Source organism: Cetorhinus maximus, chromosome 24 (genome assembly GCF_964194155.1).
Source record: "Cetorhinus maximus chromosome 24, sCetMax3.hap1.1, whole genome shotgun sequence".
NCBI classification, from domain to species: Eukaryota; Metazoa; Chordata; class Chondrichthyes; order Lamniformes; family Cetorhinidae; genus Cetorhinus; species Cetorhinus maximus.
This window is the reverse complement of record NC_135902.1, coordinates 40578637-40594151: the sequence shown is the minus strand read 5'-3', so window position 1 is coordinate 40594151 and position 15515 is coordinate 40578637. Positions and strand designations below refer to the sequence as shown.

Below are 15515 nucleotides of genomic sequence, written 5' to 3'. Positions count from 1 at the left end.
CATGAAACACTTCAGGAGCCATTAACAACCCAGTCACAAAACATGACAATAACTGGATTTGTCATCTTATTTCTAACCAGATATGACGTGGATAATTTCTAATCAACATATCATAACTATCTATGCCAGCTGTGGCTCAGTTACTCATACTTCACCTTAGAGTCAGACAGTTGTGGGTTCAAGTCCTTCTCCAGAGACTTGAGCATAAAATTTAGGCTAACACTCCAATGCAGTATTGAAGGAGTGCTGCAATGTCAGAGGGGCCATCTTTCAGATGAGAAGTTAAACGGACCCTCCGCCTGTCCATTAGCCGGACATAAAAGATGCCTTGTCACTATTTCAAAGAAGAACAAGAGTGTTCTCCACAGTGTCATGGCCAATATTTATCGCTCAATTACAGAAGTGAGGTGAGAGTGTCTGCCCTTGTCAGGAAGATATAATAATTTCCATAATGTTATTGTAATTTATTGTAAAATAGAGTAATAGTGGGTTGTGTCCACGTGTGTGTGTATGTGTGTGTGTCCTTGTGTGTGTGTGTCTGTGTATATATATGTCCATGTGTGTGTGTGTGTGTGTCCATGTGTGTGTGTTAATTGGATTAAAGGCAGCTGATCTGAAGGCTTTGATGTAAACATGGTAAACATGGGGAAAGTTTAGAATGTAAGGTATAAAAGGATATTGGCATTTTAAAATAAAGCAGACTAGATTGTTTTCAAAGGAGGGGTGAAATGTGTCACCTAGCCAGGTGAAGTTTAGATACATGCGTTTATTTTTCCCAAAGATTACTAGTAAAACTTATTGCTATGAGAGATTTTTATTACCAGGAAGGTAAAGTCCAAAGACATAGTGAAACAATGGGTATTTGGATTCAAAGGGGAAAATATGTATAAAGGAGCAAAGGCTGTGTTTGAGGGAAGGCAGTCTAAGATTCAACAAGTGTGAAATGTCTTCAGCCTGTATGTACCAAACTACTACCCCCAGGGACTGAAGTTAAGTGAGCTCATTTTGAATTCAACTGTTCAGAATATCGTTTACTTTACCTGGATCTTTTAAAATCTGTGTGTTATACTGTTGCCTGAACAAAGGTGTAACTGCGAATCAGCTTAACCAGGGGGATTTAAAAAGTTATTGTAGCAGTAATTTGTAGACATATGCATGTGCTTACAATCTTATCTTTTATTAATAAATGTTTAATTTAGTTTTATAAAAGACTCTTCAGACTCAGTGGTCTTATTATTACTGAATTCAAAGCCTGCATCTCAAAACATACAAATTGAAAATTAGCTGTGACAGTTGTTTCAGGTTCCCCTCTGGGATTTGAACAGCTCAGCATTTACCATCTGCTGTGTCATAACACCCTTGATATCAAGGCAACATTTGACAGAGTGTGGCATCAAGGAGCCCTAACAAAACTGAAGTGAAAGGGAATCAGGGGGAAAACTCTCCACTGGTTGGAGTCATATGTAGAACAAAGGAAGATGGTTGTGGTTGTTGGATGTCAATCACCTCCCTCTTAGGATATTGCTGCAGGAGTTTCTCAGGGTAGTGTCCTAGGCCCAACAATCTTCAGCTGCTTCATCAATGACCTTCCTTCCATCATAAGATCAGAAGTGGGGATGTTTACTGATGATTGCACAATGTTTAGCAACATTCGCAACTCCTCAGATACTGGAGCAGTCCATCTCCAAATGCAGCAGGACCTGGACAACATTCAGGTTTGGGCTGACAAGGGGCAAGTAATATTCACACCACACAAGTGCCAGGTAATGACCATTTCCAACAAGAGAGAATCTAACCATCGCCCTTGACATTCAATGGCATTACCATCACTGAATCCTCTACTTTCAACGTCCTGGGTGATAACAATGACCAGAAACTGAACTGGACAAACCATATAAATACTGTGGCTACGATACAATACAAGAGTAGGTCAGCGGCTAGGAATCCTGCAGCAAGTAACTCACCTCCTCACTCCCCAAAGCCTTTCCACCATTTACAAGGCACAGGTCAGGAGTGTGGTGGAATACTGTCCATGTGCCTGGATGAGTGCAGCTTCAACAACACTCAAGAAGCTTGACATCATCCAGGACAAAGTAGCCTGCTTGATTGGCGCCACATCCACAAACATTCACTCCCTCCCCACCACCGACATGCAGTAGCAGCAGTGTATACCATCTACAAGATGTATTGCAGAATGCAGAGGCTGTGGGGCTGAAAAGTGAGGACCAGGGGGACCCTATCATGGTGCTGGAGGGAGGGGAAGGGGTGAGGGCAGAGGGGCGAGAGATGGGTCAGACATGGCTGAGAGCCCTATCAACCACAATGAGGGAGAACCCTCGGTTAAGGAAGAAGGAAGACATGTCAGAAGTGCCGTTTTGTGAGGTAGCATCATCTGAACAGATGCAACAGAGGTGGAAGAACTGGGAGAATGGGATGGAGTCCTTAGAGTAAGCGGGGTGTGAGGAGCTGTAACAAAAACAAAAATCTGGTGAAGAGTCATACGGACTTGAAACGTTAACTGTGTTCCTCTCCGCAGATGCTGTCAGACCTGCTGAGTTTTTCCAGGTATTTTTGTTATTGTTTAGGATTTCCAGCATTCCCAGTTTTTTGCTTTTATCTTTGTGAGGAGCTGTAGTTGAAGTAACTGTGGGAGTCGGTGGGCTTGTAATGAATATTGGTGGACAGTCTATCACCAGAAATGGAGACAGAGAGGTCAAGGAAGGGAAGGGAAGTGTCAGAGATGGACCATGTGAAGGTGAGAGAGGGGTGGAAATTAGAAGCAAAATCAATAAATTTTTCCAGATCCAGATGAGAGCATGAAGTGGCACCAATACAGTCATCGATGAACCAAAAAAAGAGTTGTGGGAGGGGGCCTGAGTAGGACTAGAACAAGGAATGTTCCACATACCCCATAAAGCGACAGGCATAAATGGGGTCCATGCGGGTACCCATAGCCACACCTTTTATCTAGAGGAAATGCTAGTTTTATTTTTTGCTTGAATACTGAAGAACTGTTTTCCCTTTTAAAGAATATTGTCTTTTTTTTTTAAGAACAGATTTGACAGTCTAGGGAAGAATCGTTTACCTGATTTAACAAGTATAAAATCAATTTATAAAAGCAGAATAATATTACTTGAGCAGAACTAATGTCATTTTGCTGTTTACAGCAAATTCAAGGCATCCAGTATTCTGAGCAAACTGAAACTGAGCATCATGAAGAGAAGCAATATAAAACATACTTTATATATGAATATTTACTAGGCTGAGTTGCTTTTGGATCAGCATCTATGCCAATTTGCACATTAGTGGATTGAACCATTCTAGAACACAAGCAAGCTGTCCTGTAAATCACAGGGTATGGAATAGTCAGTCTCCTTAGGACAGAAGAGCATCATTAAATTTAACATCTTTCCCACCAACAACATCATGTTGTTCTTGCCACCCCCACTACCAATAAAGTAGATGTGTGCCACGGAATTAAAGTTAGCATTGTAAGCGCCAGCTGGTACCAGTCGCTGTTGGTAATGCTCTTGTCTCGGAGTCAGAAGGCTGTGGGTTCAAGTCCCACTCCAGAGAATCCAGGCTGACATTCCAGTGCAGCTCCAAGGGAACGTTGCACTGTTGGCTTTGGATGATATGTTACACCAAGGCTTAGCCTGTCCTCTCAGGTGAACGTAAAAGATCCCAAGACACCATTTTGAAGAAGAGCAAGGGAGTAACCACTGCCTCCCCACACCCCGCTGGCCAATCCTTATTCTTCAATCAACATCACAAAAGAATCAGATTATCTAGTCATTATCACATTGCTGTTGGCGGGCAGGCGAGAGGGCCAGGTGGCCTTTGCATTTTTTGCGGAACCTCGCCCGCGGGCAGGATGAGGTTTTGATCCGTCATTTAAAAAAAAAAGTTTTTTAAAAATTTCATCCTAATTTCTAACGCATCCCTGCTCATGTGACAGAGTCATATGAGGGGACACGTTTGCTAACGCTTCAAACTTCTTTATTGTTTATTTTCAAAACTGTTCATCTCCGGGGCAGCTCTGTGCCTCAGGAAGCTTTGCCAGCGCACACCCACGAAGTTCGTGCTCGCCCTCTCCCCAGCCCCCACACAGGCAGTGCTGAGCGCTGCAGCGCGCGTTTCACTCTGGGCGGGTGTGAAATCGCAGTCCGGCCCCAATTGCATTAGGGCAATTTTGAGACCTGGTGGCAGTTTTGGGCTGTGAATCGAATTGACATTGCCTGAAGCCATTTTACAGAGGAAAGTTACTGGACTGGACTGGAATCCAACTCTGAGAGGTGAAAGACTACTATCTAACCTACAATGCCACCCAACCCACTTTCTTACCCACACCTTCTGCTCCTCCCCCACCCCCAGCACATTTAAATTCCTTGGAAGGTGTCACCAGTTGAATAGTGGAATTATGTGGGTGGGCAGACATTTGCTCAATCACTTCTGTAGGTCGGAGAATATTTCCCCAGAATCTTCCTTCAGGAGGTTAAATGGATTCCTGATAGGTTGAACTGGGCATGAGACGCAGAATCCCAGGTTTAATGGATTAAAAGATCTTTCTTCATTTTACGATTTATGTTTTAAACCTACATCCTATTCAAAGCCTGCTGAATCACTTGCTGCTGCAATGCCACAGCTTGCTGTTATGCTACTTAATAAAAATAAATATCATGCTGACATACTAAATAAGCTACCCCCCTGCATGTAGGGTACACCCAACTTAAAACAGTTTTCCTTTTGTTTTAAATGGCGAGTCCTCGCTGTGTGAACTGATATAGAATCTTGCAGCACAGCAGGAGGCCATTTGTCCCATTGTGCCTCTGCTGGCTAGTTGAACGAATTAGGCCCATTCTCCTGTTAGCCATGCTTTTCAAATATATATCCAATTTGCTTTTGAAAGCTACGAGTGAATCTGCTTCACCACACTAATCCCATCTCTTCACACATTCACCACTTTCGAATCCCATCTCTTGCAATTGAGATGATGTGGAACAAGTCAAGCGACATCATTTTGAGTGGGAGGGTAGCGTTATTGCAGCTCTGTGTAACTGCTCAGTTCACATCTTACAATTAGCACAGTTTGAGAAGGACAGATCGAACAGCCAGCGGTTCCACTGTGTTTTGAATTGACAACCTTCTACAGTGAAATTTGTTCAGTCCCTTCAACTCCAAGGCTGCTCTCCTTGAATGACAATGACCATCCAGATTTTCAAGACTATCAAAAGACAATTTCTCATCTAAGTTTTCGACAATTGAAAAGATTTTGGGAAAGTTCTATCCATTGCACCACTATTCTTTCTAAAATAACAAATGTCTCCATTTATACTGCAGTGCCCTGCTTCACGTTGCTAGTGGCAACAGGCAGATGTGTGGGTTTGATTTGTTTCTGAGATTTTTGAAGCAATTTGTCATTTTTTTTGACATGCAATTACTCGCAGCTATTCTTATTATTCTCAATGAATATATTAATTTCATAATTGTAGCTGGTAGTTGACACAGAAGAGATAAGATGTTCAATATTTTTCTTTAAAGATTTTTTAAAAATTATATTAGGCTTGGTTCAATTTCTTGCAATTTTGATTAACCTTTGAAGTACTATAGTCACTCTGATACCACCATGATAATATTTACATTTACCATCCAAACTTGCAATGATACTTTGTGAAGGTTCCATTTCAGTGTCTCCTATATTTAAATATATGTACACACACAAACACACACACACTTTATATATGTATATATAATTTTCTTCATTTAGATGGGGATTTCTCACTGGGGTACAGTTAGACAGGAGCTCACCGCCCTCTGAAACTTCTGAAACTGTGCGCAAGTGCTCAATATTCATCTGTGAATTTTGATGGTAGCTTCCAGTGGACTATTGCACTGCGTGAGCCATTAAAGGTGAACCTAATCTGGTTCCTCATTTGCCATCAACATACAAGCACTTCCAACACGGGTCGCTGGGTGGTGATCCGGGGCAGGAACCCTGGATCACTCTCCTCACTTGGAACATCCTCACTGTTGCCCAGGATCAGCTAACTCAATAAATACTGGGGATTGATCCTAGAACAGTCCCAATCCGTATGGCTCAGCTACTCACTGGGTGAACTGGCTGAAGCTTTGGGAGAGCTAGCTTGCCATTTCTTTTGGAACGAAACAAGTTTGCTGTAAAGATCGGGCTTTTACAGAACGTAGTCTATCTGCAATTAAGCTGATAACTATTTTAAAACTTTCTGTTTTACTCTCTCCTGGTATAAAATAGAAGGAGACACCCTAAGTTAAAGCAGGAGCAAAATGCACAAGTTGCGTTACTGAATAGAAGAATCCCCCAATTCCATATTAAATAAAAAGCTATTAGGGGTTTGATTAATTTTTCGGTCCCCATCGTGGCTGGCCATTGGATGTTGAGAGGATGTCTCCACGTGTGGGAGAGACTAGAAGTAAAGGGCACAGTTTAAAAATAAGGGGTCTCACATTTAAGCTGGAGATGAGAAGAATTTTTTTCTCTCAGTGAGTTGTGACTCTTTGGAATTCTCTTCCCCAGAGAGCGGAGGAGGCAGGGTCAATGAATATTTTTAAGGCAGAGATAGATAGATTCTTGGCTAACAAGGGAGTCAAAGGTTATCAGGGGTCGGCAGAAATGTGTAGCTGAGGCCACAATCAGATCAGCCATGATCTCCTTGAATGGCGGAGCAGGCTCAAGGGGCCGAATGGCCTACTCCTGCTCCTAATTCATATGTTTGTGTTTCAGAACTTTCCTCTCACATCAGCTGCAGGTTTGAAGCGCATGGCTCTACAGAGAACTTTGCTGTTAAGGTGGAAGCATATCCAAGCTGGAAAGAGCAGCGTTGATTAAGATCTGCCCTCCAGGAACAGTAACTGGTCTGGCCAAAGAATTCCTCGCAGGGCTTCTCGTTTGTGGAGGAACCCCTGCTAAAAGACAATGTCAAAGAGATCACTGGAACTTAATTGGCCCGAAAATTCAAAATGTGAATAAGAAAACACATTAAGAGATAGAATTTTTCAAATGATTCAACATCAATCAAACAGAGGAGTGCTTTTTTTTCCCTTTTTCATGCTTAACGTCTACTGGAAGGGATGGATTTGCCCTCCAAACATAATTCTTTGCCTCCTCTCAATAAGTACAGCAACGTTTCTATCAACCAGTTGAAACCCTCTGAACCAGGGCCATTAAGGATGGGCAATAAATGCTGGCCTAGCCAGCGGTGCCCATATCCCATGAACGGATAAATAATCAACTTTACTCGCGGGCAATTAGTCATGCCCGAACCTTAAATGCAGTTATCTTAAGGACCTACTTCACCCTACTTACCCTGCATTCCTGTTGGAGTACATAATGGAATGGTGGAAAAATAATAAATCCAATAATGAGATAAAACTCAGCAACCCACTGACTGCCACACTGCGCTGAGACTGGCTGAGGTGAGCGCTGCATTTAATACTGCAATGTCGAGGGAGAAACCAAATGGACAAAGGAGAAGTGTGCAAATAAACAAGAAAATAATAATGAAAATAAACGAATAAACAATAAAACTAAATAAAGTGCAAAATCAAAGCAGACAGAGCATAGGTCAAGACTTACACAGGAAAAACACAAAGGTTTTTTCAGAGGGCCTTTGGGAGTCATAAATGTGAAACAAAAATTACTGAGAGAAAGCCACTCACAAATAAATTGAACAAAGTACAAAAGCACCAATGGGAACCATTCAAACAAAAAGAGGAAACAAACAACATGGGGGCCACTTTGAACGACATTATGAATAAGAAAACTTTGCGAGTATTTTCCCTCTATTTGGCAAAGGATGGAAGAAAATTCAGTGTCAGTGCTTCAAGAAAGAATGGAATTATAGTTTATCGTTTTAATCTAAGATTCGGAAATACTGAAAGAATTGATGGTGTAAATTTGATACCACCCCAAGGGCAGGCACAGGGATTAGGATGCATATTATTCTCTCCTCATTCACTGCAATGCAGGCAGCATGCCAATTCTGTGTTGCCAATTCTGTGTTGCCAGCTGGTTTTAAAGATTTCGAAGTCCAGCTAGTGCTAACAGCAATGTTGATTGGCTGGGCACATGAGCAGAGGGCCAATATCATGAGTGGCGAGCACCATTTAAAGTTAGCTTGCAATGCTTAACTTAAGCTGCACCTCTTAAAAAGGAGGTGGATTGTGGCTAGAGAAGGTGCTGAGAAGCAGTGGACAATGGAACATCATGGGAGAGGGTGGGCTCCAAGGTTTTTGGCTGCTACACTGGTAGTCTTGGTGGAGGAGGAGGAAATTAGGGGAGGTGTCCTGTATCCACAGGGGATCAGGAGACTCTCCAGACAGGCACTCAAGGGGCAGTGGGAGCAGATAGCTGCAGAGGTCAATGGAAAGAGTCAAGCCCCAAGGACCTGGATGCAGTGCCGTAAGAATGTCAACGACCTCACACAAGTGGTGAAGGTCAGAAAATGTATCTCTAAATGCCATGTCCGACCAACTGCATCAGTAGCCTCAACCATTGCTCAAATCATCACACCCCATCACTCAGCTAGCAACAATTTCTATCAATCAGGCCTCAGATCTATCATGCATATGCTCCACCACAACAGGGAAGTGGTGACCAACTCCACTTGCACACTTTCGGACCCAATCATGATGTAGTGTCTGATAGTTGATATCACAGCTTCTATCGCAGTACAAGCAGCAGCTACTCAACATCTGATTGCTCCATGCTCAGCTTGCTGCCATGCAAGCATAGACTGCTGCCGTCATGCCTGTGGATTACAGCGTGCAAAGGGGCTTGCAGATTGTCAGGGTCTGCCCTCCAGCAGATCACTAGGATTGATGATGAAATGCCCAGAGTGGCGGCAGTGGCTCAGCGGAGCACGAACCTGCTTGTCCTCACTCAGGATGTCGGTGTTCGTACTCCTGTTACCCCTGCCACTCCACCAGAGCCATCGCTCTTGCCTGTTAGCCAAGCAGCCCAGGATGCTGCTCCCTGTGCCAAGATGTTGCAGGCTGCGAGCGGGCCCTCTAGGCCCAGAGCTGCTTGAGATCGTCCACCAAGACTAAGAGCAGTATCTGCACCACACCAACCCCCGCCCTGTGCCACCCCCACCCACCCCACCCCCAGTGATAGCCAGCAACATTCCACCAGCCAGATTGCAGCCACCGGGGGAGCACTGCGTAGGATCATTAGGACAAGTAATGGCACATGTGGAAAAGACATGAAGGAAATGTCCAAGAGTGATCAGTTGACCTTTCTCTGCAATGTGCTTTTATTCCACTTACAAACTTGGTTCAGAATGTTCATTTTGTGCTACTTATTTATTTTTACATTTATGGCCAACTGGATGGTGTGATGGTCAGTAAGAGAAGGAAGGCAAGGTGTTAGTCTGTGTTGAATGGGGAATTGGGGCTGGGTTCACTGGTATCACAATTGGGTGGATTCCTCATGGACAACCCAAGCAGAAAGGAGCTTCTAGGTTGCCTCTACCCTTCCTCTTCCATTGACACATGCCCCTGCTTCTCTTCTTCATATCCCTTCTCCACAACCATTATTATAATTTAAGAGAAATATGTCAGAAGCTTGATTCTGGGAATCATAAACACTTAAAGCACAGAAAACCTTTGGAACTAATTCACAGGAAATGCAGTAGACACAGGTTTATGATAGGTCATCATGCCCAACTAATTTACCCAAATTCTTCAGTCTTTAAATAGAATTAATGCCCAATGACATTGTAGTGGTGTTTGCAGGCTGACATTCAGAGACCATTTAGCAGCATGTCTCATAGGAGATTCAGGGTTAATATGAAAGGTCTGTAGTAAAGGCTGCTGATGTAAATTAGATAATGAATTGTTTCAATTTCAAGAAATAAACATGAATTGTTTATCGGGGTTGATTTAAGTGGGCTGCAATGACCGAGCAAAGTAGTGTGAGGATTGGTTTGTAGGGTTCTATTGATTCACATTATCCATCCATTATCATGATACATAAGGGAATTAATTAAATTCCAAAGGATGTTGGTGATACAGAGATCTATTGGAAAACAAGACATTCCGAGGAAAATAATGCATGAAAAGTGATTTACATTACTAGGCAGCCAGATGGATGTCTAACGTTAAGTATATTTGGGCTGAAAACCATAAAGAATGAAGTGGACCTTATTAACAAAGTTCTGTGACAGAAACAGAGCTTCAACCTGCATCCAGCTCTATTCTATTTATTTCATCAGGTGCTTTTGGAACAGACAAAAGATATTTGAAATGTATTTTGTTAACTGTATTCTTATGAGTCTTTTTCTATCTTTGGAAGATGTAAGTCAAAATGTAAATCTGTCTGAGTGAACCACATGCCCTGTCCCCAATAGCAAGGCATCAAGGTATTCAACTGTTGGAGAGAAACCATTGAACCTAATTGCTTCGACAATGGGACCCTGGCTGCAAGGGGGTCCCAGGTCAGGAACTCATCAAGCTATAATGGGAATACATTTTAAATCTAATCACTTGTACAATGGGACCATGGCTGACAGATGGAATTCCCAGACATGAACTGAAACAAAAACAAAAATAGCTGGAAAAACTCAGCAGGTCCGACAGCATCCGTGGAGAGGAAGACAGAGCCAACGTTTCGAGTACATAAGACTCTTCATCAGAACTCATTATCACATCATTATCACATTGGGGGGGCTGCAAGTTTACAGTTTGATTGACAGTTTCAAGTGTCTAAAGTCTTTCATATGGGGTTATGAATACAAATGTTTCTTTTCATAAGGGATTAAGTACCTGAAGGAAATGTTTGTTTTCATATGGGATTAAGTACCTGAAGGAATTTAATTATATTCAGTGGGTTTTGAGATGTTATGGCAGGGCACATAGAAAAATTCAGGCATTCAGGCAGAGTCAACATGGTTTTATGAAGGGGAAATAGTGTCTAACAAATTTATTGGAGTTCTTTGCGGAAGTAACATGTACTGTGGATAAAGGGGGACTGGTGGGTGTACTGTACTTAGATTTCCAGAAGGCATTTGATAAAGTGCCACATCAAAGGTTATTGCAGAAAATAAAAGCTTATGGTTTAGGAGGTAACATATTGGCATGGATAGAAGATTGGCTGGCTAACAGGAAACAGGGAGTTGGCATAAATGGGACATTTTCTGGTTGGAGGAATGTAACCAGTGCTGTGCCACAGGAATCAGTGCTGAGCCCTCACCTTTTTACAATTTATATAAATGATTGGATGAAGGGATCAAAGGTATGGTTGCTAAATTTGCTGATGATACAAAGATAGGTAGGAAAGTAGGTCATGAAGAGGACATTAGGAGGCTACACAAGGGACACAGATAGGTTAAGTGAGTGGGCAAAGATCTGGCAAATGGTATTTAATGTAAGAAAATGTGAAATTGTCTATTTTGGCAGCAAGAATAAAAAATAAGCATATTATCTAAATGGTGAGAAACTGCAGAGCCCAGATTCAGGAGGATCTGGGTGTCCTAGTGCATGAATCACAAAAGGTTAGTATGCAGGTACAGCAAGTAATTGGGGAAACTAATAGAATGTTATTGCTTATTGTGAGGGGAATTCAATATAAAAGTAGGGAGGTTGTGCTTCAGTTGTACAGGACACTGGCGAGACCACATTTGGAATACTGTGTACAATATTAGTCTCCTTATTTAAGGAAGGATGTAAATGCATTGGAATCTGTTCAGAGAAGGTTTACTAAATGAATACCAGGAATGAGCAGGTTGTCTTATGAGTAAAGGTTGCACAGGCAAGGCTTGGATCCACTGGAGTTTGGAACAGTAAGAGGCGACTTGATTGAAACATATAAAATCCTGAGGGGTCTTGACAGGGTCGATATGGAGAGGATATTTCCTCTTGTGGGAGAATCTGGAACTCGGGGTCACTGTTTAAAAATAACAGGTCGCCCGTTTATGAGAAGGATTTTTTTCTCTCAGAGGAGAGTGAGCCTTTGGAACTCCTTCCTCAAAAGGCAGTGGAAGCAGAGTCTTTGAATGTTTTCATGGTAGAGGTAGATAGATTCTTGATAAATAATGGGGTGAAAGGTTACCGGGGGTTGGTGGGAGGTTACAGTCAGAACAGCCATGATCTTATTGAATGGTGGAGCATGCTCAAAGGGTCGAGTGGCCTACTCCTGCTCCTAGTAGGTTTGTCTGTTATGTCTGTGTGTTTTTATAAATCAGTGTTTATTTTAAAAGTGAAGTCTTGAATAGACACTTAGAACTTTATTTTATTTCATTTCACCATGGCTCCTGTGATCTGCCCATGGTGGATACTGGGTGACTTGGCATGAAGGGTGTATGGCAAAGGGTGGTGGGGCATTGGTTGGCATTAAGTTATCATAGGGGCCATAAAGGGCCAATGGGGGGGGGGGGGGGGGGGGGGAGAGTCGAGGTACATAGATTGGTATGGAGAGAATAAGAGGCCATGGGAGTGGGTGGGGGATTGGGGTGGCATGAGTTGGCATGGAGGGGCCATGGGGAGTGTGTGGGCGGTGAGGGTGTATGAGGGGTGAGAGCTAGTGGGTTGTTTTTTGTCTTACAGTTTCTAAGGTAGCTGGGACAAAGTCCCAGAGCACTAAGGTGGGCCTTTTAATCAACCCTCCTTGGCACCCGGAAGCCCCTGTGGCTGGCTCCACACTGTTACCGGGGGTGGCTAGGCCAACTCCACCCACCCACTCCCACAATGAAATCCGAAGATCTGAGCACTTTCTCCCAAGTCAGGTTTGCGGAGTCAGGAATTTTCCTTACCTGGGAGCAAAGGTTTGGATCTCTTTTTTTCCCCCCAAATTTGTGTGGCAAATTAAAGTATTGTCTAAGTGATTATACTCCTATACTCCTTTGCTTCTGTGTAATTATGATTATCACAAATAAATTTCACAATTAGTTTTAACCTCAACTATAGCATGTTCTGCCTGTTGGGGTGGACAGGAGAGCATTATGAGCAGCTTTTGCAATGTCAGTATGAACGACCACAAGATATTAAGGATAATCGTTAGTTTTTGGCACAATGCTATTAGTATGCATTAGTTTGTAAGTTTCAGGTTAATGGAGATGTGGGTTTGTTTGTGGAAACCAAACAGGAAGCAAGAGGAAGATAATCGCAATTGTAACTGATGGGTCAATAAAAATCCAAATTTGACTAAACTTGGTCAAATTTATAAAGCATCCAGATGTTGTATAGAAATGGTCAGTTGAGGTTAAAACTAATAGTGAAATGTATTTGTGATAATCATAATTACACAGAAGCAAAGGAGTATAGCTAATAATCACTTAGACAATACTTTAATTTGCCACACAATTTTGGGGGGAAAAGAGATCCAAATATGTGTCCATAAGAAGTTCCAATATTGGCCTTGTTCAAGAAAATACACTAAGATTGCGTGTAATGTGCCCAGTTGCGATCATCATAATATGAAAAGGATATTGGCAGTGGGTGGGCATTTGCCCTTATTAATGTGTACATTGTCCATTAACTTACTGTGTAGAGTTTGACTCTCTACAAATTGCTGGACAATTTGCACTGTTCTGCTGTTAGCCTCACAAAAATGGCAGCTCATCCTCAACCACCCCACTATTTTTAAGAACTTGCTGAATTTGCACATTAATTGCCCATTAGAGGCACATACTTAACAGCGTAAGTATACTTCAAATAATGACTGTTAATACAATGTAAATCAACTTCTCTGGCCCAGAAAGGGGACAATTTAAACCACTGATTCTCATTTCTCCATGTAGTAAGTTTTTCGTACAGATTTTTAAATCTTAAAGTTTCAATTTAAAAACGCTTTTTTCTTACTGTTCATTTCTGACTCTTTTATTTCTTTCACTCTCTTCTCCCATTCCAGCAAGAATTGAGAAGCAAGGCATATTTTAATGACATTAAGAAAAATGAATAATTATACTTGGGTTTTCTTTTTCTTTTAAGGGGCAATTGCAGGTCTGGGTTGAGTAAATCCTGAACTAGGCAAATACTTAATGCAATAAATTCTGCTTATGTCCAAGTAACACAAGGACAATTACATTTCTAATTCATCAGTTAGGGTAGGAAATAGATGAAAAATGGTTAGCGCAGGATCTAAAAGATGCCAAGGCCAATTGGGGACTTATCAACTTTTCATTTGCCTACATTTTTACATGCTTAAGACTTCGAAAGTCCGAACCTGGAGGATAAGAATCAAATTACAGTTTCCAATAATCACCAGCCAGAAGTTGTTACTCTCTTAGAAGAATAAATTACTGCCTCACTTTATTTCTTCTAACATAAATACCTATTTACAAATTTCCAGGTAACTTAACTGCCTTTACAATGTACAAAAGCATTTGTTTTAAGATAAAAAAGCTTCAGCAACATGTCCCTCAGCAATATTCAAATTGTTTGATAAGTTTTACTCATGGATTTTAAAAATTGCAATGCTAGAATTTAATTTGTATAAATCTAAATTATTCAGGGAGGATTCTGAAAGCTTTCAGTGAATAAAACATGAAAATTACTGTCGCTATGGGTTGCTTTCATTAAATAATAGGCTGTTAATATGTTTTAATCACGCATACCATACCAGGTTAGTAATTATCCTTTGAGTTGTCTTGCTAAATTATTCATTCAAAGGCAATGATGCATGCTTAAGATGGTCTTTAATTAATGTTTGGCAGAGTGAAGCTTATACTTAAGTCTTCTTACACATTGCTTACTGTTAGATGTTGGGTTAATTATTCATCAGGAGATAGATATTAGAACATTTGCTAATAATTAGGTTTTTTTTTTAAAAGTATAATCACCAAACTACTCTAAACTCACACAGCTGTTAGGGTTCAATAATAAAATCACAAAGAATCTTTCATGTGAAGATATTCATTCCAAACATTAATCAACAGCTATTCGACAGCAAGCATAAGCATAAACAGAATCACTAGTGTGCTGATACATCAGATTGGCTATCATCATTCTGTGGGACGGAATGATAAGAGGGAGAGTTGTATGAGTGGTTCCCCAGAGGAGCTCCCCATTCCTCTTGTGGTGTCAGGGGAAGATGCATTGAAAACTTGCTACATCCCTTAAGAAATTTAATCGAATAGGCTACCGAATGCATCTCCCAGTAGCAAGGGATTGCCTCAAAAGGCTCAAGTCAGGCCATAGCTAACTCTCTGAGCCACAAAATGGGAAGATGGAGGATAGAGTGGTGAAATCAAAATAGGAATATTAAGAATGAAGGTCAACAAAAGTGTTTAAAGCCATAACCTCATCTTAGAGAAGTCAATATGGGCTGATCAACTGATCAATGTTGAAGAGCCAGGCAAGAAAATTTATCCCAACAAAGAGCCATACATTTCAAATATAGCACACTAGCATGGCAATAACATATAAGAGCCCCTGAAATCCAAATTACTAATGTCACCCCCAATCTGTTTCACTGGGACAAAATGTAAAACTTTGTCTGCCATCTATATTTATGGTATTCTGCCCTTTCTTGTTATAATTTC

At 41.5% G+C, this 15515-nt stretch overlaps 1 protein-coding gene across 3 annotated transcripts in view; it reads right to left on the bottom strand.

Annotated features, from left to right (window-relative positions):
• Positions 1 to 15515, bottom strand: part of slc39a11 (solute carrier family 39, member 11) — a 644945-nt gene that overhangs the window by 337796 nt on the left and 291634 nt on the right. The window lies entirely within an intron of this gene.